The 25,163-nt window shown below is 47.7% G+C and overlaps 2 protein-coding genes across 7 annotated transcripts in view; one reads left to right on the forward strand and one right to left on the reverse strand.

Annotated features, from left to right (window-relative positions):
* Nucleotides 1-18,710, reverse strand: part of Fgf1 (fibroblast growth factor 1) — a 97,870-nt gene extending 79,160 nt beyond the window's left edge. Inside the window, exons 1-2 of one of the 3 annotated variants that reach the window (XM_052742072.1) lie at nt 18,692-18,710; nt 7,384-7,533 (exon numbers count right to left, since the gene is read on the reverse strand). The gene's annotated coding sequence lies outside the window, so the exon portion shown is untranslated. Of the gene's footprint in view, nt 1-7,383; nt 7,695-18,691 lie in introns of those variants that run through there. The other 2 variants (XM_052742074.1, XM_052742071.1) reach the window with 2 other exon arrangements.
* Arhgap26 (Rho GTPase activating protein 26) overlaps nt 1-25,163 on the forward strand; it is a 729,500-nt gene that overhangs the window by 241,372 nt on the left and 462,965 nt on the right. The gene's annotated exons all lie outside the window — the stretch shown is intronic.

A 25,163-nucleotide genomic window follows, 5' to 3' on the forward strand; every position in this document is an offset into this window, starting at 1 on the left:
CTGAGATTACATCACATTTGCTCACAGCTTCTTCCTTTTTTTTTTTTTTTTTTTGGTTTTTCGAAACAGGGTTTCTCTGTGTAGCTTTGCGCCTTTCCTGGAACTCACTTTATAGACCAGGCTGGCCTCGAACTCACAGAGATCCGCCTGCCTCTGCCTCCCGAGGGCTGGGATTAAAGGCGTGCGCCACCACCGCCCAGCGCTCACAGCTTCTTGTATGATGTCATAGCTAAGACACATTTATCTTTGTGGCCTTTGCGCTTCCCCACCCAGCAACTTCTGTCCCTTTTCATACCTGACCCCACCAGCTTTCTCTTCTGTTGATTGTCACTCTCCTCTGTCCCCTCCTTTGCCCACCTTTGCCCACCATGCCCAGCGCTTGCTGAACAATTGGATCCCCAAACGTGTATACCAGTTCTTGCTACTGCTGGCGGAGCAGAAGCAGAAAGCGGGGGCTCTGTCCCCAGGACCTTTGTGTCCTTCCTGTGAGGTCCAGTCACCTAAAGTATGACCCCTGCCTGGCTGCCTAGTTTATGAATGGGATCTACTGACCACAGACAACTTATCTGCTGTGTTTTGAATGTGAAATGTCCCCCCCACGGGCTCACATTTGAATCTGTCCCCAGCTGCGAGTGCTGTTTGGAAGGCTGCGGAGCCTTGACGGAGGAAGCAGGTCATCAGAGGTGGGCCGTGAGGTTGTGCAGACTGGCCCTACTTCCTGTCCCTCTTGGCTTCCTGTCTACAGGTACAGTGTGGTCAGCTGTCCTGCCCTCGTACCAGACATGCCTTCCCTGTCTTGATGGGCTCTATTTCTTACTCCGTAAGCCAAAATAAACCCTCCGGACCTAAGCTGCTTCCTACCAGGCATTTGATCACAGAAAGGAAAAGTCATTGATACACTGTGTCTATTCAGACACTTGGATAGCCACGGCTGAGGGAGTGCTGTGACTGAACTCTGTTCTCTTCCCCTCGGATCCTGCAGCTTTGTGAAGTTGAGGAGCTGACATCCAGCTCCTGGGCTCCTTGCTGCTGCCTCGCACCAGCGCCTCTAGCCTTGTTCTGAAATGAGTCACAACCCTCTAAGCCAGCGGTTCTCAACCTGTGGGGTTGCGACCCCTTTGGTGGGTCTGGTATCAGATATCCTGCATAGCAGATTATGAATCATAACAGTGGAAAAATTACAGCTATGAAGTGGCAATGAAATAATTTTATGATTGGGGGGTCACCACAACATGAGGAACTGTACTGAAGGATCTCAGCATTAGGAAAGTTGAGAACCACTGCTAAGCTTTCTGTGGTTTAACAGCTTAAGCACCTGTGATGGCTATTCGTGGCTGGCAACTTGACACACTTGGGAAGAGGGAACCGCAAATGAAGAATTGCTGCCATCAGATTGGCCTGTGGGCGTGTCTGTGGGGGCATTTTTTTGACTGCTAAGTGGTGTAGGAGGGCCAACCCCACTGTGGGCAGTGGCATCCTCTAGCAGGTGGTCCTGGGTTTTTATAAGGGAGCTAGCTGAGCAGAAGCAGGGAGCAAGCCGGTCAGCAACGTTCCTCCGTGTCCTCTGCTTCAGTTTCTGCCTCCAGGTTCCTGCCTTGAGTTCCTGCTTTGGCCTCCCTTGAAGACAGGCTATCACCTGTCATCCCAAATTGTTTTTAGTGTTTACCCAGCAACAGAGAAGGAATGAGAACAGGGTTTGGCTTGCTCCCTGGCCGCAGGAAGTTCTCGCAAGTGAGCTGCACGAACTTGTCGTGGTCATTACTGGCACTCATAAACCCTACCACAGTCCCCACTTCAGTCCTTCCTCCTCCCTCCTTCTCTTTCTCTCCCCCCTCCCTCCTTCTCTTCAGTCCTACCCTCCTGAGCCTTGGGCCGTTTTGTACTCTCAAGCGCAACACTTAAGACAACAGAAAGAAAGGCACTCAGAGTTGAAATTCTCAAATGTTGCTCCAACTTGGCACAGTGTGTGGACCTTCAGCTAGAACATTCCAAGGTCAGGGCCCAGAGGAAGCACTCAGAACATGGCTTCCTATATGACTTGACTTGGCCAGGGCTGCTGAGGAAGGTCCACAGAATGGATGGGAGAAACAACAGAAAAGTGTTTTCAGGTTGGCGCCTTCCGAGGGCTGTGAGAGACTCAGCTCCAGACTTCTCTCTCGGGAGGCTGTGTCTCCTCACGTCCTGCTGTCTCTGTGGACAACTTTCCCTTCTTTATAAGGACGTCAGTCATTTTAACAACTTCATCATAACTCGGATATCACCGAGAAGACCCTATTTCTAAATAGGGTCACATTCTGGGGTTCCAGGGGCTGGGGTGGTTTCAGCATGTGAATTGAACCTATCACTCCTGCTTCCACACACCCATTTCCCCACCCTTCTAACTTACTGAATGCAACAAGGGTAGAGGGCATGGGAACATGCCATCCTCTGGAGAAGTGCCATGTGAGCCTGGGAAAGGTAGGCAAGACAAGAAGGGGAACGAGAAAAGGGCACCCCACCTAAGGTGAGAAAGGAGGGCTGAACCTGACAACACAGAACAGCCTCTCACTTATGCATTTGGACTCGGCCAGTGATGAGTTCAGATCCCGGCTCCATAGCTGCCTGGTGACGGGCCCATGTCTTGCATTAGGGAGATGTGTGTAGTAATAGCATCTACCTTGTGGCATTGTTGTGAAGGATTCATGAGAGAAGAGCACCATGGGAGCTGGGCCTTGTACACAATACTGTTGTTATACTAGGTCTGTCAGGCAAGTCAGCGTGACAAGGAAGAGGCCAGCTGCCACTCAGGCCACACACACACAACTGTGTTCCCCTGACTGCTAATAAAGAGGGAGGACCCACAGTGGGTAGCCAGATCCAAGACTTTTTAACTGTGGCCTGTGATCAAAGGCATAAGAACCATCTTGGCATCACTGAGGAAATGCACAGTCCTGGGTCCCCCGTGAACCACTGAATCACTTCTATGCATAGGAGTTAGAAATCTGATCTCTAAGGATTAAACCTAGGGCCTTGTGCATGCTAGATGGGCCTTCTCAGCTACCCCTCTTTCTTCCTATTTTTAGTTTTGAGATAGTCTCTTTAAATGCCCAGGCAGGCCTGCACCACTGAGCCCAGCGGGAATGGACCAAAGCACAGTTCCTGGAGGGGCAGAGCTGAGTCATGCCCATGAGTAACCCTCCATATCAGCATAGCCTCCTGCAGGGTAGGCATGCCTGTTCACACCTGTTGGCATCACCAGCACTCCTTGACAGAGGTTAGCAAGATGGTCTTGAATGGTTATGCAGACACCCGATCTCTGGGGTAACATATGTGACATATGGATATACTCTTCAGAAAAGTCAAATCTTTCCCTTCACTGTAAACTCGCCAGGTTAAGACACTTTGCTTCAGATTATCCATTCTTCCTATCTCTACAACCAAGGTTGCCCAATGTTACCCTCAGACTTAGCTCAGGCTGCTCTAAACTTAGGCAGAGAGTCCTGGTTCAGCATTCTTTCCATGCCTGAATCTTTTTCCCCCCATTCCCTGTATTCTCTAGCCCCACCCACTCCCTGGTTCAGGAAGACTGGGGGCCACAGTACCTGTGTAACCTGTCTTGTTTCCAAAGGTCCTGCCACCCAAGGCTGTCAGTGGTGTCCAGTCTTTGGACATTAAGACAGATAATGTCATCTACAAAGTTCACAGTCAAGAACCATATATTGTTACAAAAAGAAAAAAAGAAAAATCTCCCCCCCCAAAACCCTCCTCATAATGTTTTAAGTAAATTTATTATTTTATTTTGAGATGCATTCATGGTTATTCTGGAGTGCATGTGGCCAGTCAATTTCAAGTTTGAGACTCTGCCCATGATAAAAGCTAGGGTCCTGCCATCTCTAAACAGTGGTTCCAAATTCTAGCCTATTCTCTAGGGTCTTCAGATGTCACCTGTTGCTAAATTCCTGTCACCAAGTTCCACCAGACTCTTAGGATGCCTCCCCAGGTAAGAGCACAGACATGTTGGACAGCCTGACTCGACTCTGGCCCTTGGTAGCTGTGGGACCACCCGTGAATGGCCCCTTCACTGAACCTCAGCCCTGCATCTGTACCAGCCCCTGCTTCTCTGGGTTGTTGACAGGCTGAGCCCAGTGTCTGGATACAGAAAGGATGAGAAACACTGTTGACTAGGACAATAGCTGTTCTGTCTCCAGATCTTCACAAATGCAAACAGAGCCTCGTGCCAAAGCAAAAGTGCCAAAGGGTGGCACTTGGGCACCCCAGCCTCCTCAGTGCTCAGTAACGCTCCCTGAAAGCTAAGCAGTGGACTGAGGTTCTTACTCATTTGATCTGGCCCTTAACAAGGTTAGCATTTTATCATCCTTCTTATAAACAAGGAAACCGAGGGGCAAGTCACGGCACTAATCAGTAACAGGGTCAGAATTTGGACCTCAGGATGCCTTCCTGGAGAATCCATGCATTTAACCACCACCTTGTCATACCATTTTTCGTGTGTGTGTATGTGTGTGTGTGTGTGTGTGTGTGTGTGTGTGTGTGTGTGTGTGTGTGTGTGTGTGTTTATGCACGTGTGTGTATTCATTCATGTGTGAGTGCAGGAATGCACTTGCTATGATGTGCATGTAGAGGTCAGAGGTCAACTTCAGGTGCTGGTCCTTGCCTTCCACCTTGTCTGAGATCAGGGTCTCTCTTTTCTTGCTCCTTGGTGCATATGCAGACTCTCTGGACCTCAAGCTTCTGGTGGTTTTCCTGTTTGTGCTTCCCACCTCACACAGGAGCCCTGAGATTACAGATGTGTGCCGCCACGCCTTTACATGGGAATGGGGGTCCAAACTCAGGTCTCTAAGGCATGTGTGGCAGTGACGACCCCCACTGAGCCCTCTCCCCAGTCCTGCATTGCTTCTTTTCCCTGTGATTTAGGAAGGGAAACAGCTAGTATTTCCTCCTCTGCCTCTCCGTCTTCTCTCCCTACAGTCCCACTTCCCTAGAGCTGGCTCCTGTCCTCTGCCCTGGATTAACCTGTCATCCCAACCCTTTGCTGTTACCTGTGTACTCTACAGCTCCCTTCCCTTCTCGGTCTGGTGGGGCTGAAACCAGTCACCTCTGTTATGGGACACCTTGTTGGTAGTTGATAAAAAAAAATGCCTGTTTATGAATCCTTTCTTAAGGAAAAAGATGTACTCACTTGCAATCTATGTACAGTGAATAGACATTTTATTTAAAGCAGAATATGTCCCTGGCATGAATGACTATGGATGGACTCCTGTCCTAGCAATTTAAACCAAGGAAAATTGTGAGTTAAGCAATACCTTGGCAACAGGCAGAAGTGGGTGTAGTCTCTGCCCTTCTGGCAGCTGGCACACGGGGTGGCAGGTCCCTGATTAACTTATTCAGAGTCCACAGAATGCATGTCTGCAAAAAGGCTGGCTTCAGTGTCTCTCCCTAGGCTGGATATCTCTTTGCTAGTGTAGACCAAGTGTCCACCTGCTGTCACTTCTGAAAATAGCATTGGCATGGTTGGTACCACTCACCTGTGACTCAAACCACTTACCCGTGACCTGCTTCCTTAAATCCTTTTAAGAACCAGACAAGGACATGTAAACACAAAACTTTTTTCTTACTTAACTTTTCATATATTCCTTTCAGTGTCTCATTAGCAAATCTACGTGTTCATACTTTAAAAGACAGTAACAACAAGGAGAAAGTGTTCCTGAGTCCTCAGCCAGCTGTCCTCAGCAGTAAACTGTTGAACTTGCCTTCCAAGATACAATTTTAAGAGGGGACTTTCCTGGGAAGCCTTCAGTCCTCAATGCAAAGAAAACAAAGGCCCAGGGAGTTTGTGGCTGTGAATCAGAGTCTCCATCAAGCCACACTATTCACACCGAAAACAGTCCTTATGAGGGCAGCCCACTCTTCCTGGATACCACCATCCCCCAAAGCAAGGCCATTTGTTCTCAGTCGTGTGTGTGCGTGTGTATGTGTGTGTGTGTGTGTGTGTGTGTGTGTGTGTGTGTGTGGTGTACTCTCAGATACACACATCCATGTGCATGCAGAGGCCAGAGGCCAACCTCAGGTGTCCCTTCCCAGGAGCTGTCCATCCTGTGTCGTGCTTGTTTATGTTCTGATTCCTAGTTCTGTTCTGTTTGAGCTTGGGTTTCTTGCTGATCTGGAGCTCAGTGAGTAGGCTGCACTGGCTGGCTAGCAAGCCCCAGGGATCTACCTGTTTCTACCTCCCTGGCACTGGGCTTTCAAGCATTCACCACTGAACCCAACTGAAAAGACAACAATAACAAAACCCCCAAAACACAAAAAAATAGTGACTTCTGGAGATCCAGTTCAGGCCCTCAAGCTTGTATAGCAAGCATTTGCCAGCTGAACTATCTTCTCAACATTTTGCCACAGTGCCAAGCCATAGCAGCAGCTGGGGGTGAGGGGAACAGAGCAGCCTCTCTTGGGATGCCTGTCCGTGTCCCCCCCCCCCCCCTTGTGCAGCATGAGGAGGAAAGCAGAGGTCCTGGTCACCAAAGCGGACAGGAAGGAAGAGAAGGAACGGTGGATGCTAAATGGCCTAGAGAAAGCATGGAGACTTAAACTCAGCTGAGACACAGGGAACTCTCAGGACTGAGATGGGAGGCGAGGTCTTTGCAAATGGCCCTTAATTAAATACCTGAAATTCCTACACGGGCACCCAGAGGTCTGAGAGTCTCAAGGCCTTCTGTCTAGGAGCCTTGCACACTTTCGGTATGTACTAGTCCCTAGGAGCCTAAGGGAGGGATCCTGAGAGGAACCTGCGACTATGAAAGAGGATCAGAAGGTAATGAGTAACTTGGGTGACAGGGCAGGGAGCACCAGAGTCCACCCCATTAAAACCTTCAGCTTTTCTCTGAAGCAGCCGATAAAAGCCTAACCCCCCCACAGGTTCTCCAAGGCAGCTGAGTTTCTAGGCTGTTGGGTAGACGGAGCATGACACAGCAAGACAGTGCCAGCCAGACCCACTGTGGTCATAGCTTTCAGCTTCCACAGCTCTCCAAGGCGGCATCCAGGGCTTCCGTCAATCAGATGGTCCCCACCCCCGCCGGTCTTCTTAGGCTGGCGTTGGTGGAACGATGATGATAGGGCAGCCGGGTGTAGGATTACTTTTGCAGTCTCTAACCTGCAAGTGTTATTTTTCCACGTCTGGACTCTCAGCAGGCCCTTCTTCCAGAGCCAGCTGCACCTCAGTTCAAGCCAGCCATAGGGGAGCCTATTCCATCCACGGGCAGGCACGCTGGCTCCCTGCTAACTGTTTAAAACACTCCTCTGTCCCTCTTTCTTCTCTTCCTACTTTATACACGGTCTAGGATAAACACAGCCAAACCCAGCTCTGGCTATAACACACCCCCTAATTCTTACCTGAAGAGCGGTCAGGCTGGGGGCTATTCTCACTCCACTTGCTCCCAAGGAGGCTGGAATCCGCTTGGTGGCCTTTGCTCTGGGTGTCACGGTTCCTGTGCCGAGGCTGCCTCTCCAGCCGGCTCTCTGAACCTCAGGATTACTGCAGCTCTGTGTGGGGAGAGGGACGGACGGGCTGTGGCATGCACATCAGGTTGCTGGCCCGCCTCCAGACACTATGCCAGTCCCAGAGGGCTGTGTGGGAAGCAGGGAGGTGGATGGGGGAGCAGAGAGCGCCGGCCTCTAGGTCTGCCTTTGGCCCTTGTTCATCAGCAGAGGGGCCCCGCCTGCAGACCACCACACAGCCCCACCCCGCCCCACCGCGACAGTACCCATGAAGCTCTGAGTGCCCCTAGCTCTTGACAGTCTGCAGCAGACCTGGGACTGCAGAGATGGCAGACAGTGACAGCAACTACCTTGGGTGTTATTTTAGCATGGTTTGTCTTGGGGCAGAAGCCCGAGCCCAGTGTACTACCGTCTGAGCAGAATCCTGTTTATTTTGAGGCCTCTGTCACCAGGGAAACAACTGGTAGTGTTGAAAGACACTCCTCTAAAATCAGGCTGCTATGAAAGGGAGCCCTTTTCTGTTCGGTCATCTGTCCCCACACATGGTGTAGGTGTCTGTCTATATGTCTACACAATTCCCAGAGCCAAGCCCTACCAAGTTCATTCTACGGAGCTAGGCAAGGTAGTGGCCACCAGGTTAGGGCTAGGGAGGGGCATCGGAGAGTGTCCCCAGCATTCCTCACCACACTTCCCATCTACCCCGGCTAGATTAGGGGAGTCCTCAGGTGAGCCTGGTTCCTCTTCAGTGGTCATCTTCATACCACCTGGCCTGAAGGTAGACAGTGAAATGGTCTCAGAAGATAGGGATCAGAGAAACCAACTGAAACCATCTGATGAATTGTTTCCGATCATTGGCGAAGAGAACCTCCCTTCCACAGGCAGCTCAGCCCTGGAGGCGTGAACGAACATTCAAGCGTGTGTGGGCTCCAGCCTGCCCATCTGATGGCTCAGATAGAGAGAGGCCCGTGGACCCGGGGGAACTGGAAATGGACTCCAAGTTCTCTCTCCCTGATCAGTGCAGTCACTCTGGTGCAGTGCATCCAGTGAGGGCAGGATGGGGGGAGGGGAGAAAACCTCCACACACCCCCACTTTTTAGGTTCATGCAATCCCTAATTGCTGACATGCACTGATTTCTGTGCTACAGTAAGTGGTTAGCAATATTATGGTTCAAATCCTGGGAAATGGATCCTCAGTTCTTTAAGATATGTTTATAATATAGTTCTCTTAATGTTGGCATTTGTTTTTCTTTGCTTTGAGATGTCCCTCGTGTTTTGAACACTTACTTGGTCTCCGCCAGCTTGGGGTACTATTTTAAAGGCTAGAGAGTCTTTAAGAAGTGGGCCTGGCTGATGGAATGATGGTCAGTAGGAGCAGGTCTCGGAAGATCGCACCTGTCGCTGGTTCTGGTCTAGCTCTCTTCACTTCCTGGTCCATACCATGTGAACAGCCACCACCCTGCCCTCCTGTCACCATGCCTTCTCCACCACTGATGGACAGAAATGTCCCTGAAACCATTAGCCACGGTGAACCTTTTCTCTCCTCAGTTGTTTCCGTCAGGTACTTTCTTATGGTAACGGAAAAGTTAACAGTGGGGTTGGTGGTCTCTTTGCTGAAAGAGCATCCAGGGCCATTCCTGGGCCTTCAGAATGAGGAGTCCTGAGGAGCTCGGCTCCTAGAGCCGAGGCAAGAGGCTCAGACGTCACGTGACTCTGACCATAGGTCTCTCAAAGGGGATTGGTTCTCAGAGAAGCCCCACAGAGGGACACCATCACATCAGTACCAAACCCAATCTTCCTGGAAAGAATGGATGAAGTACAGGCTGGCTAGGTGCCCAGCTGGAAGGGAACCAGCTTCCTCCCTCCTCCATGGTACGTGTCACACACACAACATGGCTGAGGGTGCCATGTATATCTGCCCTCAAGCACAGTGCTAGCTGTGTGGTGAGCATGGCCCCGTCCATGCTCTTATTCAGGAGAATGGGTTACATGTTGAAATCCAAAGTTTTGGGTGTGAAGAATACACCCTTGAGATTCATTCAGAGGAGGGCAGGTGTTTCTTGTTCAGTCTCTCAAGCTGAGAAAGAGGGGTTAATTCTTGAAGGAAGTGACAGTGTGTACATTTTGGATGCTGCACTTTGATTCCACAAGCCATGAGTGTTCAAACCAGAAGGTGTTTATGGTGGTTTCAATCGTATGTCCCCCATAGTCCCTGGCATTTGGATGCTTGGTCTCCAGTTGGTGGTGCTGTTTGGACAGGCTTAGGAGATGTGACCTTGCTGGAGGAAGGATGTCACTGAGGGTGGGCTTTGAGGTTTCAAAAGCCACACACCATTCCCGGTTGTCTTGCTCTGTGCTTCCTGCTTGAGGTTTTAGATGTGAGTGCTCAGCCTGCTGCCCCAGCTGCTGCCTTGATGGTGATAGGCTCTCATCCCTCAGTAAGCCTGAATAGCCTCTTCATTTTATAAGTTGCTTTGGACATGGTGATTTATCACAGCAATAGAAAAATAATACAGTGTCTGTGGAGCATGTGTGTGTCTGAAAAGGAGCAAGTCAGCATGCTGGTGGATCTGATCTGAGAACTGTCCGGCTATGGAAACAAAATCACCTAGTAGAAGATCTTTGTAATATTGGAATGATGTGCTCCAAGACCCTTCCTGAACAAAAGACACAGACCTAGCATCCTATCCAGAGTCACACCCCCACCTAGTCACCGTGTGACTAACCTCCCCCTCCCTAGCTCAGCATAATACTCATTAACCTGAGCACACTGTGTTCTTGGCCACTCCTGGACAACTCAGCTCTTCCAGGCTCAGACTCCTTCTTTCCTGAGGACCTCGATGAGATTTCCAACTCACATATCCCTGCAAACTCTAGAGCACCATGACAGTCAAGTGTATCCAAGCACGTGCTGGCGTGCTCAACTCGAAGGTACAAGTGTAAGCTGTTGTTCTATTTCATTGCTCCACTGTATCCAGTGTGAGCACTATCACACACCTCCACACCCCTCCACCTTTTAGGGCAATGCAATCCCTAATTGCTGATATATACTAATTTCTGGGCTATTAAGTGTTTAGCAATATTATGGTCCAAATCCTGGGAAATGGATCCTCAGTTCTTTAAGATGTGTTTATGATATAGTTCTCTTAATGTTGGCATTTATTTTTTTTTACTTTAACATTCCTCAATTTATATATTTATTTCAACATGTATAAAGGATCTATACCTGTCTTGGAAATAATATGCACGGGGGTTTTAAAATCCTGAGTGATGACAATGGATGCCTCTTGGCCCAACTATTATCTGGAATGGGAAGAGACTGTGAGATTATCTAGGGGGAAAGTCTGGCTCTAGAATAGACCTGAACCCTGAACCAGGAAATAGTCTGTGGAAAAAATAGATGTCAAAGCCACTTATTAAGCACCCATGATTCTGAGGTCCTTCTGTGTGTGATAGAAATCATATCTTCTCTCAAACTTCCTAGGCCACTTAAAAACCCTCTTCTGTCACAGGAAGACCTTTTACAGTACCCATATACCACTGCAGAGGCATGGCCTGAGGAAGACGGAAAATAGCAGATCTTTGAGGACAGACCAAATCCTGGTAGGGTTATTCACAGAGGTGCAGGCTTACTCCAGAGTTATCTGAGGCTAAAGTGCTGGGGCTGTTAACGGGGGTGACATCTTTCTTCCAAATCTTAAGAGCCAGACTTGGCCAGCACTCAGGCAGCTCTCCTCTTAGGAGAGCTCTGGAACAGTGGTTCTCAAAGAGGCAGGGGCCAGGCACCCCCTTTCTGTGAGCCACTAATACTGCCACCCTTTAATACAGTTCCACATGTTGAGGTGATCCCCCCCCAACCATAAAATTACTTTTGTTACTAATTCATAACTGTGGTTTTGTTACTGTTAGGAGTCATACTATAAATATCTGTGTTTTCTGATGGTCTTAGGAGACCCCTGTGAAAGGGTCGCTTGATCACCAGAGGGGTTGCGGCCCACAGGTTGAGAACGACTGCTTTAGAAGGTGCATAAAAGCAGAGGACAGCGGTTCTTCCTTCTTTTTGTTTTTCCTTAGCTGATGTCCTGGTCAGTGCTTCTGAGCAGCAGACACGGACCCCTCACTCTTGAACCTGGGTGACACAAAGGACACCGAGCATCCCAGGTTGACAAGGTTTAGAAGACTGCCAGAACATACACTCCCTTCCTCTTCAGGCAGAATAGCCGTCCTGCCATCTCGACCTTGACTCTGGCGGCTGACATTTCAGATTTGCATCGGCCTTTCTCCCTCATTCATTCTGGTCAGATGAGAGATGCCGCTCGGGGAGACTTTGTCATGCTCGTGGCATTTTCTTCCTAATCTCGTTTTGACCTTGTTCACGGGGCCCAACAAATCCTAATCAGCTGACAGGCAAAATCAGATGCCGACTGCCACTCTGCCGCAGAGCATTTCCGCCTGTTTATGCCCAATTGGGGCCGTTAAACAAGGGCATCCTGGCCACCTGGTGAGTCAGCTGCCAATTGGACTGGGAAGCGCAGCAGACAGACTCAAGAAATTGCATTAGTTACCCGAGGCGACCTCAAGGACAAACACACATCAGCAAAACTGGAGGACAGACATTGGGAACAGTGGCTCACAGAAAGGGGCGCCTGGCCCCTGCCTCACTGTCACCCAAAAACATTAGCCAGTTTTTTTTTTTCAGCAAGTATAGGCAGGACACGCGGGAAAGGGTCCCTCCCACAGGAAGTGGGCTGCTTCAGCTCTGATAGGACACCCCCCTCCACCACCACGTACACACGCACACCGATTCTTCTAGTTCCTTTTTCCTTTCTTTGGAGACAAGGGCTTGTGTATCCCAGGCTGGCCTCAAACTTTCATGTAAGCTAAGAGTGATCTCGAACTCCTGACCCTCCTGCCTCGACCTTCCAAGTGCTGGGATTACAAAAGCGTGAGCTATCACGTCCAGTTTAGATGGTGCCGGGGAACCCATCCTAGGGCCTTTAACATGTTTTGAGACAAAATTCCACTCATTAGTCTGGGGTGGCTTTGAACTCAGTGCAGTCTAGACAGTCTTTCTGCCTTGTCCTCCCAACTAGCCAAGAATTACAGGCCTGTGCTGCCAAATCCAGCCTATGTGATGACACGTGATGTGTAAAAAGCTCACTAACTCTGTCCTCCCTGAAGATGGCCAGGTGTGTGGAATGGGCTCTCTCAGGAAGAAGATGACTTTATGCCTATGGATATGATTGCACTTAACAAACAGTTTGCTGTGTGTTTGCAGGGCTCTATGTTTTTTTGTTTACTAACAGACCTCTATCTGGGCTGTGTAAGGTAGTAGAGGCCTAACATCTCAGCAGTCTGGAGGTGGAAACAGAAGACAGGGAGTTCAAGGCTAGCCTGGGCTACAGAATGAGATTTGGGGACATTGGTCTAGTTCATTCAAGCGTCAGTATTTCTTTCTGGGATTATTGATTTCAGTAATTTCCCTTTTACTTGTCTTCCTGTTTCTTTCCTTCAGCCCCGTGGGCCAGTCCAGAAGAATCTTGCTAAAAGGTAAGTCAGATTGCATCTCTCTTTGTTCAGAACTGTCTGGTACCCTCCTTTGCACCAGGAGAAAAGCCAAGCTCAGGAGTCTCACTGTGGCTCTCAGCTCACCCCATGCACACCTCTTTACTCCTGGTGTTATTTGTGCGTTGCTCATCACATAATGCCAAGCCTGCCCAGAGGCACCCAGCACTTTCTTTGTAATGGTGGTACTGTTTGCCATTTGTTTTTCCTGTATTGGACTTAAACCTTCTCAAAGTCTTTGCAGCAGAAAAGAATCCAAGTTTTGTCAGCTGACGTGGTTTATCAGCTCCATTAACCCGAGACAGCCAGGGATGAGAACCCTTCCGTTTTAGGGGTCCAAGGAGGAGCCCATGCAAGCCACTGATGTTCTTGGCACACTGAGAACCGAAGCTGGCATGGCTGTCTGTCACTGGGGGTGCTAAATGTAGCTAGAGCAGCCAGGCAGCCTTGGTGCTCACAGCCCTGCGGTCTGGCCCACAAGGGGCTATGAAATCTAGACAGTCTCAAGCCCCTTGAAAATCTGACAAAATGACCCCCTTTCCCAGAAGAGCGAGTGTGTTTACTCACACACACCTTTTTACATTTCATTTCAGAAACAAGAGGCTCCAAGTCCAGTTTAGTCCCAAGGTGAGAACACCTGGTTTGGTAACTGTCTTACTATTTGGCAAAGCAAATGAACCTATCTGGACCCCCAGTCTGCTATTTAAATGAACCAGAGGCTTAAATGTGAAAGATGGTAGACCTTAGGGGAACATCCCAGGTAAGCACTACAGCCACACGTTAATGAGATGAATTGACAGACAGTGAACGTTCACGGAGGCTTTTCCCCTTAGCATAATATGATCTGAAATCCAGGAGGAAAGAAAACCATGCAAACAACACAGCCTTTAACTGGACCTGTGCAGGGAAGCGGAGCAAGCCCCTGGACCCTCTCTCTTCCATCTGTGATCTTCTCATTGGTCTGTGCTCACACTCTGTGGGAGAGACCTGAGCTTACCAGCTCACAGTAAGACGGTACCTTCAACCAACCCCTTATACTGGGTTAAGATCCCACTGAATTTCTGTGCTGGCTAGTTTTGGTTTTTTGGTTGTTTTGTTTTGTTTTTCAACTTGACACAAGCTAGAGTTTTCTGGGAAAAAGAACCTCAGTTGAGAAAATGAGTCTGTCCAGAATGCTTGTTGGCAACACAGTAGAACTTTTTTTGTTTTTAGTTAATGATTGGTGTGGGTGATGCCACCTCTGAGCAGGCGGCCCTGGGTTGTTTTAGAAAGCAGTCCGGGCAAGCCACAGAGAGAAATCCAGTAGCAGAATTCCTCCGTGGTTTCTGCTCTAGTTCCTGCCCTGACTTCCCTCAGTGACGGACTGTGATGTGAAACTGTATGCTGAAGTAAACCTTTTCCTCCCCAAGTTGCTTTTGATCATGGTGTTTTCTCGTAGAAATGGAAACCCTGACTAAAACAATTTCTTTATAGTTTTATTCAGATATAACTCATATGAACTACGGATCACGTGTCCAACATAGTGGTCTCAGTGCATTCTCAAATCTGTGGAGCTGTAAGCACAGTCACTTTAGAATATTTCTGTCACTTCAGAAGAAGCTCTGTGTCTCTTAGTGGTCAGCTGACATTTCCCCCTCCTTCCAGGTCTAGACATCCATAGATCTACTTTCTGTCTCAACGATTCCCTGTCCTGGCCATTTTGTATAAGTATAATCATTCAGAGTAGGATTTTCCCCTTAGCATAGTATCTTCAATTTTCAGTCATATTGTAGTATGCACAAAATTTATTTCTAAATTTTACTGTTGAATGCTTTGTTGTATAGATACACCACATTTTATCCCATCCATCAGCTGATAAATATTTAGGGCTATATATTACAAATAATGATAGAAAACTATGAAGATATGCAGTGTTTTTTAAATATTTATTTTATATGTGTGTGTGTGTGTGTGTGTGTGTGTGTGTGTGTGTGTGTGTGTGTGTGGTGTGTGCCTGAGTATGTGTATGTGAACCACATGCATGTAGGTGCAGAAGACAGCTTCTAATCCCACTGAGCTATAGTTATAGGTCGCTGATATAGGTGCTGGGAACTGAACCCAGGACCTATGCAAGAGCAGCAAGTTCTCTTAACCACTGAGCCATCTCTCCAGCCTGCAGAGGTCTTTCTCTTCAGTATTAACCTAAGAATTCAGATGCTCAGAGGAGTGGTGCTCAGAGCACACACTGTTGTATAAGCATGTATTGTGTACATGTATGTGTGTGTGTGTGTCCCGGCATTATAATCTTATGCAGAAGCAAGCAAGCTTGGATACAAAATCCCTCAGAGTGCTTCCATTCAACTGGAACCTTTTGGGTGATCCTGGGCCTTGGCTCAGTCTCAGCGTCCAAGGGGAGTTATGTCATCCCTAGAAGGAAGGTGACAATACTCTTATGACCCTTGCAGGGCAATGTGAAGATAAATGGCAGAAGTTGTGGGAGCCCGTTTTCAGGTTCCTCGTGGCTTTACCCAGCAGGTCCACATAGAGAGGATGATTAGGACCACGTGCCTGAGTGCAGGTGTCTGAGATGGTCTGCACTTGGCTGTGCTGGAGGGAGGAGGTCTTTTGCTCCACCCCTTGGTGTCTCTATAAATACCCTGGGGCAGAGACAGTCGGGGCCCATTGGAATAGGTTCCAGGCCCTCTCGAGACTATCCTGTATTTTCTATCTGTTTATCTCCACAATATAAATCCTTCTATCTAATATTTCCTGCTGCTCACACTCAAGAAAACTCTGGGGAGCTGTGGGGTTGGTGGGTAAACGCCCCACAAGAAGTCAAATGGACTCTACTCTTTGGAAGGTCAAGTCCATCTGAATAGACTAGTGTGCACTCCTAGATGGAGGGTTTTGTCAGCACCCAGGCAACCTGCTTCAGCTCAGAAGTCTATCCATAGCTTGTGACTTGAGAGCATGGATGGTATAATTAGTTATCATTTATTCAAAATGTGGTTTCCCTTGAGATTAGAATATGGTCACCTCTTAAATCCTGGAGATGATACCCTAGAGAAAAGCCTAGCCTTTTTCTGCTTGGCCATGCTGGGCAAGGTAGGGGCAGGAGAAAGGGTGGGGTCACATCTAGCGATCGGTGCCCAGAGGGGCAAGCTTGAGTTCTAAAGCCTCTCTTCTAACTAGTTCTTGGGGGGATCACCCTGGCCCTCTTCACTGTAAAGCACCTTGTTCTCCACAGAGCCCCAGAGTACCTCCCTTCATGAAGTCCATGATCCCTTGACCTCCTGAAAAAGGTCAAATCCAGTAAGGCCTCCTGTAGAGGTGCCAGGTGACAGGAAGGTGTCTAAAACATCTGAGGGTCCTACGTGTCCTGCCAACCTCCTTGGGTCTCTCGGGCTTTAAAAGCAGACACCAGGAGATGCCACTGAGAGGTGTCTGTATGTTAAATGGAACAGGAAATGAGATGGCAGGCATGCCTGGGGTACACCCCAACATCACCACTTACTGGCTATATGATCGAGGGCATGTACCTCCCCACCTGAAATGGTGTAGTCGCAGGGCATGCCTGGTGGCTGGATTTACTGTGAAGACTACATGGGATGGTGCTGTAGGGTCTCCACATGCATTCCGAGCTCCACCAAAGCTTGCTGGAGTTATATTACCTTTAAAGTCAGAATTGAGGCCCATGAGCAGGCTAATTTCCTGTTGGTCAATGAGTTGAACTCACTTAATTGGACCCCAGTTATGTGTCAGATTCTACAAAGCGGGCTGGGAACAAAGCTTATCTTTTCCCCAAGGATGCAAAATTCAGGTGGGAAAGAAACTAAGAACTAGGAAGTGTTTGTTTGTTTTGAGACAGAGTTTCTCTGTATGTAGCCCTGGCTGCCCTGGAACTCATTCTGTAAACCAAGCTGACCTTGAACTCAGAGATCTGCCTGCCTCTGCCTCCCAAGTGCTGGGATTAAAGGCGTGCACCACCATGTCCAGCTTCTCATGAAGTTCTTAAAGAATATATAAACAAATAACAGTCCTGACAGTGCCAATCGGGTTCAGAGAAGGGAGACAGCAGAAGTGTCTGGAAGGGCTGGACAAGGCCACAGGGGAAGCAGTACTCTGAGGCTAGCAGTTGCAAGGCAAGATAACTTTCATCAGTAGAGTGAAGGGGTCTGGGATGAGGGGAGTGGAGGGAAGAGCACCAGGGGTGACACAGACAGTGAGTGATAACCTAGAGTCGTCAGGACGTGGGACTGGTCTAGACCTGAGTCAGAATCAGCTTTCTGGTGTTAGCAGCTTCCTCACTGCCAGGGGTCTCTGGGGATGACAAGCCAGGCATCTTTTAGTGACCTGTTCTACCAATAATTAGTCTCCCTCTGAAACTTCTTACCAATAACACGGATGAGTGAAAGAGGGAGACCAAAGTTACCGTCACGGAAAAAGCCACACCCTTCTCTGGGGGTGAACATTTTGATTGCCTTTGGGGAACCACCCTTACGGCTCTCAGTCAAGGTGTGTTGGAGAAGCTGACCCCCCACCCCATGGCAGCGATAGAAGCACTCCTTTCCACATTGCTCCTGTGAGGTGCAGGTCTAAGACCAGCTGGAGCCGTATGTCAGTGGGATGTCAGCTGAGTTGTTGGCAGCCACACTGCCACCATCACAGCAAGTCCTTCTGGGAACAGAACATGACAGGGAGCCAAAGGCAAAGGATGGAGAGAGAAGGATTCAGGATACCATCACCTTCCCACCTGGAGCCACCATACCAAAACCTTGGCTTTCAACAGGAGGGAAGAATATATCCTCTTCCTGCCTAAGTCTCTTCACTCTTGGTTTAGACTGTGATCATTAAAAGAATCCAGATTTGTGTTAAGTACACGGCTCCTGTCAGGGTTTTGTTGATATCTTCTTAGCATGGATATATGCAAGCCATTGCCCAGGGTGGGCCTGTGTCTGTGGTAGCAGAACCCACATGCTGGGGATAGTGGCCCCTGTGCACATCCTCAAATGGGCATATGTCCATGTGGTATGGCTCAGGGATACAGAAGGCTAGACCAAGATGCAAACACTCTTCTCTTTCTCCCTACTCTACTTACCCTGTAACTCTCCCCAAACTCTATTTCATTCCCCCTTTTCTTAAAGCAAGGAGTTATTGACTCTATTAAGTATATTTTGCAGGACCCTGGAACACCAGGGAGGAGCAAGAAACGGAAGCTTTGCAAGCCTTGGTTTTGTTTTTGTGTTTTCCTTTTTGCCCATTAAGGGAGGATCAGCTGCGTTTCTTTGATTTCCTGTTCTATGCTGTGTTTTTTAGAGAGCATTAACTTTATGGTGATGGGATTTGGACAGTCTACAATTTCCTGGTAACCTCTTCTTGGATCTAAGCAGAGATAATTCAGTGGGTAGAAATCATTTCCTGCTTCCCGGCTAAGAACTAGTCCTACATAGTTCTTGGGGGGAGGGGGAGCGTGAACTTGCCTCTGAATGAGAGGCAGGAATCTTTGCACACTCCAGCCTATCATTGACCCAGATCCAGATCTGGGAGTGTGTGTGTGTGTGTGTGTGTGTGTGTGTGTGTGTGTGTGTGTGTGTGTGTGTATGGGGGGGGAGGGTGAGGAAGGAACAAGTGGGAGGTGAGGAGCAGGAGCACAGGCACTCACCTCTGTCTCCGTGGTGGGAGCCTTTCTTTCTGGGGTGGTGGCAGCCGCTGAGATCACACTGGGCTCCCAGGACGCTGCAGGCAGGCTGCTGAGAAAGGGAGTTTCCATTCACCACGAGAAGGGAGTGTCCATCCAGCAAAGGAGGCAGGCGATGCCTTTATCCTGGAGGCTCTTGTCCTCTCTGCTTCTCTCTCTGGTGTGAATGGAGCCGAGGGGGACGGACCCCCAAGGGAAAGGCTGGGTGAAACCACACACCCCACTGGACCCTTAACAGGTGGCTTCCTGGCCTTGGGACCCTGGGAGGAAGGCAGCAGAAAGGGGTCTCAAGGCCACCTTCTCCAGCCCCTGAAAGGCTGGCTGGCACTAGTATGCCTACAGAAGGCCAAGGACAAGAGCCCATGCACTTTTATTTCGCCTCTCATGTGATTTATTTTTGGACTAGACACACAGGCTATTTGGGGGCTGGACAGCTGCCAGGTGAAAGGACAAGTATGTTGGCCAAGTTGTGTCTACGCCCTGCTCTGAACTCGGCCTTGTCCCTTCCCCCATATGAGATAGAGGGGTGGGGGTCTTGCTCTGAGCGACTTTGGCAACTCCCCATGCTTTTCCGACTAGTTGATCGCTGCCCTTTGAAATGTCGCTGAGAATACACGCAACGGAAACTGTCTTCACTTCTGCATGTGGGGCCGGCAGGTTCTGAGGCTGGTGGTCATGTCACAGCCGTACACACTAGTTCAAACTAGGAGACCTTCTATTCAACTCAGGGGCGGGCCCTGAGACTAGGAGGCAGTGTGAAAAAGCCAGGCAGTGTGAAAAAGCCAGGCTCGGGTTCTAGGTGCTCCGCTGGCAGTTTCTGTTTCCTACACTTGTGGAACATGACATTGAAGCGGGTTGACTTCTCACCTCCCATTCTCCCATTCTCTTCGCTGATCAGGAATGGAGAGTTGAAGCCGCGGCGGCGCTTGAGCTGATGGTGTGTGACTTAACCTCAACGTCTTCGCTGTCATGGCTCTCACTCCTGGGCTCTTTCTGAATGCCATCTCTCCCCCGTTCCAGACCCTTTGATCCTCAAGGCAGCCAACCCTTTCCTCTGTGTGACGGCCAGGGAAGCTGAGATTTGGAAAGTTCGAACCTTACCTTCAGGAAGGTTGGGGTGCAGGCTCCAGACTGTCTGCCTCCAGAGTTGGCGTTTTTTTGACCGCTTTGCTCTGCTGCCTTCTCAAGTAGAAATAGTTGAGAATTGGTTGCTCTTTTCTTTTCAGAACGGGAAAACAAGAGCCTCAGGGGTGAATCGAACCTTCAATTTCATCCCCAAATTCAGTTCTTGAAGGGGAGAGAGAATAGCCTTTTTGTGTGTTAACTGTCCCAGGCTGAGTCTAGGTACAGGATGGAATCTCTGGTCTCTCTTGTCCTTGGAGACATTTTCCTATGAGTAATTCACTGTGCAAATATTAGAGCGAGCTGGGTTGAGCTGCCCAGGCTGGGCTCCCAACCTATCTGAGCCCAAGTGCCCAGACTCTTGAGGAAGAGCCAGAGGTAGCACTCAACTGCTTGTCCAACACTGCCCTCTGCAGGCTTTTGTCTTGCATTACACCAGGGTGGTCATCTACCAGCTAGCTCAAGAATGAGTTTTTAGAATCTTTTTCCAGGTCCTCCAAAAATTACTTTGTCTGGGAACGTGTCTGTGCCGATAATAATTCTTCTCCACTTGTATAAAAGCTGAGAATACACGTCACCATTGCAAATCTGAGTAAGGTGTCTTCACCCCAAAACACAAAACAAAACCAAACCCCAGGTTCCCTATTGTCCCAGAATCTTCCTTTGATGATTTAAATCAACTTTCTTTAATGATAAATTAGAACAAACTTTTCCCCATAAGTTCACTATTGAGTGCTAGAACTGCAGAAAAAAATTAAAGAGGATATTAGAAAAAAACCCACTCTGTGTGTGTGTGTGTGTGATGTGTACACCTGTTTTATGGGCAGGTCGGGTGTCTTCTTCTATTGTTCTCTACCTTAGTTTTGGAGATGGGTCCCTTGCTCAACCTTGAGCTTGTGGATTCAGCTAGGCTGTCTGGCCCGCAAGCCCCCCAGGACCCTCCTGCCTCTGCCTCTGCCTCTCAGCGCTAGGAGGACAAGCTTGCCCCACAATGCCAAACTTTCCACCACATGCTTAGTATGCAAAGTGGGATCCTCTGGCTGCTGCTGCAAGTGCGTTACCCATTGAGCCATCTCTCCCTGGTCCCTGAAGAATAGAAATTCTTAAAGAATGTTATCCCAGCATGAGTTTCAATTCCAGTATTTATGATATGCTGGAAGTTATCATTGTCAAGCCATAAGAACTTAACTGTGAACATTAACACAGCATTTTTCTAAAATCGTGTGTGTGAAAAAGAATGAGAGGTTTGACTTTTCCTGGGACTGTAACAATTTTGTGTGTTGCTGTCCTGGGAAGTGAACCCGGAGCTACATCCACACTAGGCAAGCACTCCACCACTGACCTCTATCCCTAGCTGTTTATTTATTTATTTTTTTACTTTTTATTTTGAGCCTGGGTCTTGCTATGTTGCCCAGGCTAGACTTGAACTCACTTTGTAGCCTACCTAGACCTTGAACTTGTGGGGTTTAGAATCCTTTTAGTAATTAATTTTTTTTGAGAATTCTGTGCATGCATGTAAGGTATTTTGATCGAAGTCACCTCCTATTACCTTTTCTTCCTAATTAGCCACCTTTCTATTTTCAGGGTGTGTGTGTGTGTGTGTGTGTTCACGACTAAGTTTAGTTATGCTTAGTTACATGAGTATGGGTGAGAAATTATAAGATCTTGAGCAACTTATCATTAGTCACACTACTGAAGAAACTACCCTCCTCCGGTAAGCATTAACTACTAGTCATTCCTCAGGGGAAGGTGGAGATTCATGGGCCCCTCCCCATGCATGTCACAGTGCTGTCAGGCCCAATCTTGTGCATGTCTAATACAGGTAACTACAGCTGCTGCCGCTTCATGAGTATACTATCCATATCACAGTGGAAAGAATTCTTTCTTCAGCGCCTCTCCCAGTCTTCTGGCTCTTACATTCTTTCTGTCTCCTCTTCTGCCACATTCCTTGAACCTTGAAGTGGCTGATATAGCTGTCCCTTAACATATCCATTTTAATGTACAGGGAATGTTTTAAGAGTTGTTTCAGAAACAGAGCAGAAATTCATGAAGATTGCTGCTCACCAGGGCTGGCTGTTGTGGGCTGATAGCAGGTCATGATCCATTCACCTAGCATCTACCATCTGTCAGGCCTTTAGATACCAAATATAAAACCAGTGAGCAAAATCCACCTTGTTCATGCTGACTTCTTTGCCATGGCTACCTCTGGGACACCGAGTGAAGGAAGCAGCTTAATAATTACTCAAATGAGGCACAAGAATTCAGCTTGGTTAAGGACTAACGAAACTGGTGTTTAATGAGGCAAGAACGCACAATGGACGCTGACCCTGGGAACCAGCTTTGTTCATGGCGAAATGAGGGAAGGTGGCCGGCCCTAGAGACATCTAAACTAAGAATAATGTTCCAAGAATCTGGACAAAATGAAGTCCAGGAAAGGGGCTTCTAGGCAGTTAAGAGAAAGAAAGAGGCTCTCCTGTTTGGTTTCTGGTTGCTGTGATAAAACACCGACGAAGCTTTTTGCATGGGCACATGCTTTTGGAGAAATTCTCACCAAATTCCTAATCACAGCCACCTCTAGAGGGCACGAGAGTCAAGCAAAACTAGCTGGGCCGCTGGTGGTGGCTTTCTACCTAACCCTCCCCTCTCACCGGAGTAGATTCTCCAAATGCACTCTCTCCATCACTGCTAAAATTCAAGCATCTCCAACCTTCTACAACCTTCAACTTCCAGGACAACATCCCCTGTTTATTGTGAAAGGGAAGATCCTTCAAATTCACCTGCAACCAGAGCTGGGCAGTGGTGGTGTATACTTTTAATCCCGCCACTCAGGAGACAGAGGCAGGTGGACCCCTGTGAGCCTGAGGCCAGCCTGGTCTTCAAACTGAGTTCCAGGACAGCCAGGACAGCCAGGGCTACACAGAGGGACCCTGTCTTAAAAAACCATAAATAAATTAATAAATATCACCTGTAACACACTTCGTAAGCTCTTCCTGGGGTCTGCTTTCCCTGCCCCAGCCCCTCTTCCAAACCAGCTTACTTCCTTAACCAGGAAAAGCATCCCCTCTACCCCCGATCTGTAACTCAGGAAAGACTAGGATATGCCATGGTTATAAATACTCTCCCAGTGACTTGAGGTAACAAAGGCCGGGAAATCTTGATTGTTAATTTGAGAGTCTTGGAATCAGGATGGAAACACACCTCTAGGTGTCTGTAAAGGTGATTCCAGAGAGAATTCACTCAGAGCTGGGAAGCCCTTCCCTTGGTGGGGTACCACATCTCCCTGACAGCCCAGATATGAGGAGGTGGAAGGAGGAAGTGGTGTTGTCTGCCACCTTTATTGCTTCCTGTGCTAGCCTCCACTGACATACTCCAGCTTCTCTGGCCTTGCTATGTAGATTTAACATCTCCAGGGACTGCACAGGTCTTTAGTGTTGGATTGAGACTGCTAAGTCATCCAGCTTCATGGACTGGGCAACTCTGCCCGGCGTCTCTGCCTCTCCAGCATTCCAACACACAGATGGCCATTGTTGGACTGCCCAGGCCTATTATATAAACCAGATCTAATAAACTCCCATTTCATTACACACACACACACACACACACACACACACACATGCACGCATGCACGCACATGCACACATACGTGTGCATGCACATATTCAGACATTCTATTGAGTGTGTTCCTCTAGATAACTCTGCCTCTGCCTAATACATTCACCGATATCGACACGTCCATATGCAGTGGGCTGGGAAGACTAGCTCTGAGCCATCCTCACTCAAGCGCTTGGACTGAAGGAGCTCCAAAAGCTATGCTTTTCTGGAAGGAGAGAACAGATGCTTACCAATACACCGGAAGTTACTTCTCACATTTCAGTGGCCAAAGAAAGCCATATATGTGACTATATTGTACAGAAAATGAGGTAGAACATTTCAATGCTATTTTTTTGCAAGGTGATTATGCCATAAATATTTAGAGAACATGAATTCTGTAATTGTTGGATCCACAGAATAAAGTTTGCTAAGCTTGTTCAAATAATATACATATATCCCTACTTATTTATTTGCTTACTTCCTGTGGTTTTTGTCAGTGTCATCTTTATACATTTGAAGCTATATTATTTGGTGTATGCAGATCTTAGAACCATTGGGAACTAAAATCTTTATCATCATGTATTCCTCTTTATCTACATATTGCTTTTAGCCTAAAAGTCTACTTTGTCCAACAGTACTGTAAGTCCTATTAACTTTATTATAATTTTATTAGCATTTATATTACCACTCTATAATTTCATTGTAATACAAAGTTTTAGACTTTTTTATGAACAGTGCATAAAGTTTTAGCCAGTTCTATGACTGACTTTTAATTAAAGCATTTAGCTCATTTACATTTAATGTAATAGCCAATCTTCCTAGACTTAAACCTTATGTACTTTCCCTCTTGGTACTGGGAATTGTACCCAAAGCTTTTTACATGCTAAGCAAGTGCTCTACCACTGAGCTACATCCTTAGTCCCTTTAATTTACTTTGAGATAAAGTCTTTCTGAATTGTCCAAGCCGGCCTTAGACTTATGATCCTCCAGCCTCAGTCTCTGGAGTAGCTAGATTATAAACCACCACTCCTGTCTTTAAATTCCTATTGTTTGATTATTTCTCTTATTTATTTATTTTCTTTGTTTGCGACAGGGTTTTGATGTGTACACCAATCCTCCTGTCTCTGCTCTCATAGTTTTAAATTACATTTGTTGTGTGTGTTCTGTGCTCTTTTTATGATTTTTTGCTGTTTTTGCAGCAATTGAATATCTTGTTTTTTCCCTCTATTATGCTGGAACTTACATAACTCTTGACTGTTCTTTGGAGGTGACTTTAGAGATTGTAATATGTGATCATGAGTCCTCAGTGTCTAATGTTAATTGGCACTTTTATCTTCTTCCATACTATTACAAGGACCTTTGAACATTTTAATTCTCATTCCATTTAACTCCCCTCCTGATTTATATGTGCTTCTAAGATATTTTATGTTTCATAGACCCCAGCAAGCATTGTTATATTGTATCTCTGTACTTCATTTCTGTAATCTGTCATCTTCAACCATTTTGCTTTTCCACAAGGAACATCCTATAGTTTTTGTGCTGGTAAAAGTTCCTGAATCTATATTAATTTCTTTTTGTTGTTGTTTTGTTTGCTTGAGACAGTTTCTCTGTGTAGCCCTGGCTGTCCTGGAACTTGCTCTGTAGATCAGGCTGGTCTCAAACTCACAGAGATCCACCTGCCTCTGCCTACTGAGTGCTGGGATTAAGGGCGTATGCCACCACT

This window comes from Peromyscus californicus, unplaced genomic scaffold (assembly GCF_007827085.1).
Source record: "Peromyscus californicus insignis strain IS unplaced genomic scaffold, ASM782708v3 Scaffold_17__1_contigs__length_78620276, whole genome shotgun sequence".
Classification (NCBI taxonomy): domain Eukaryota; kingdom Metazoa; phylum Chordata; class Mammalia; order Rodentia; family Cricetidae; genus Peromyscus; species Peromyscus californicus.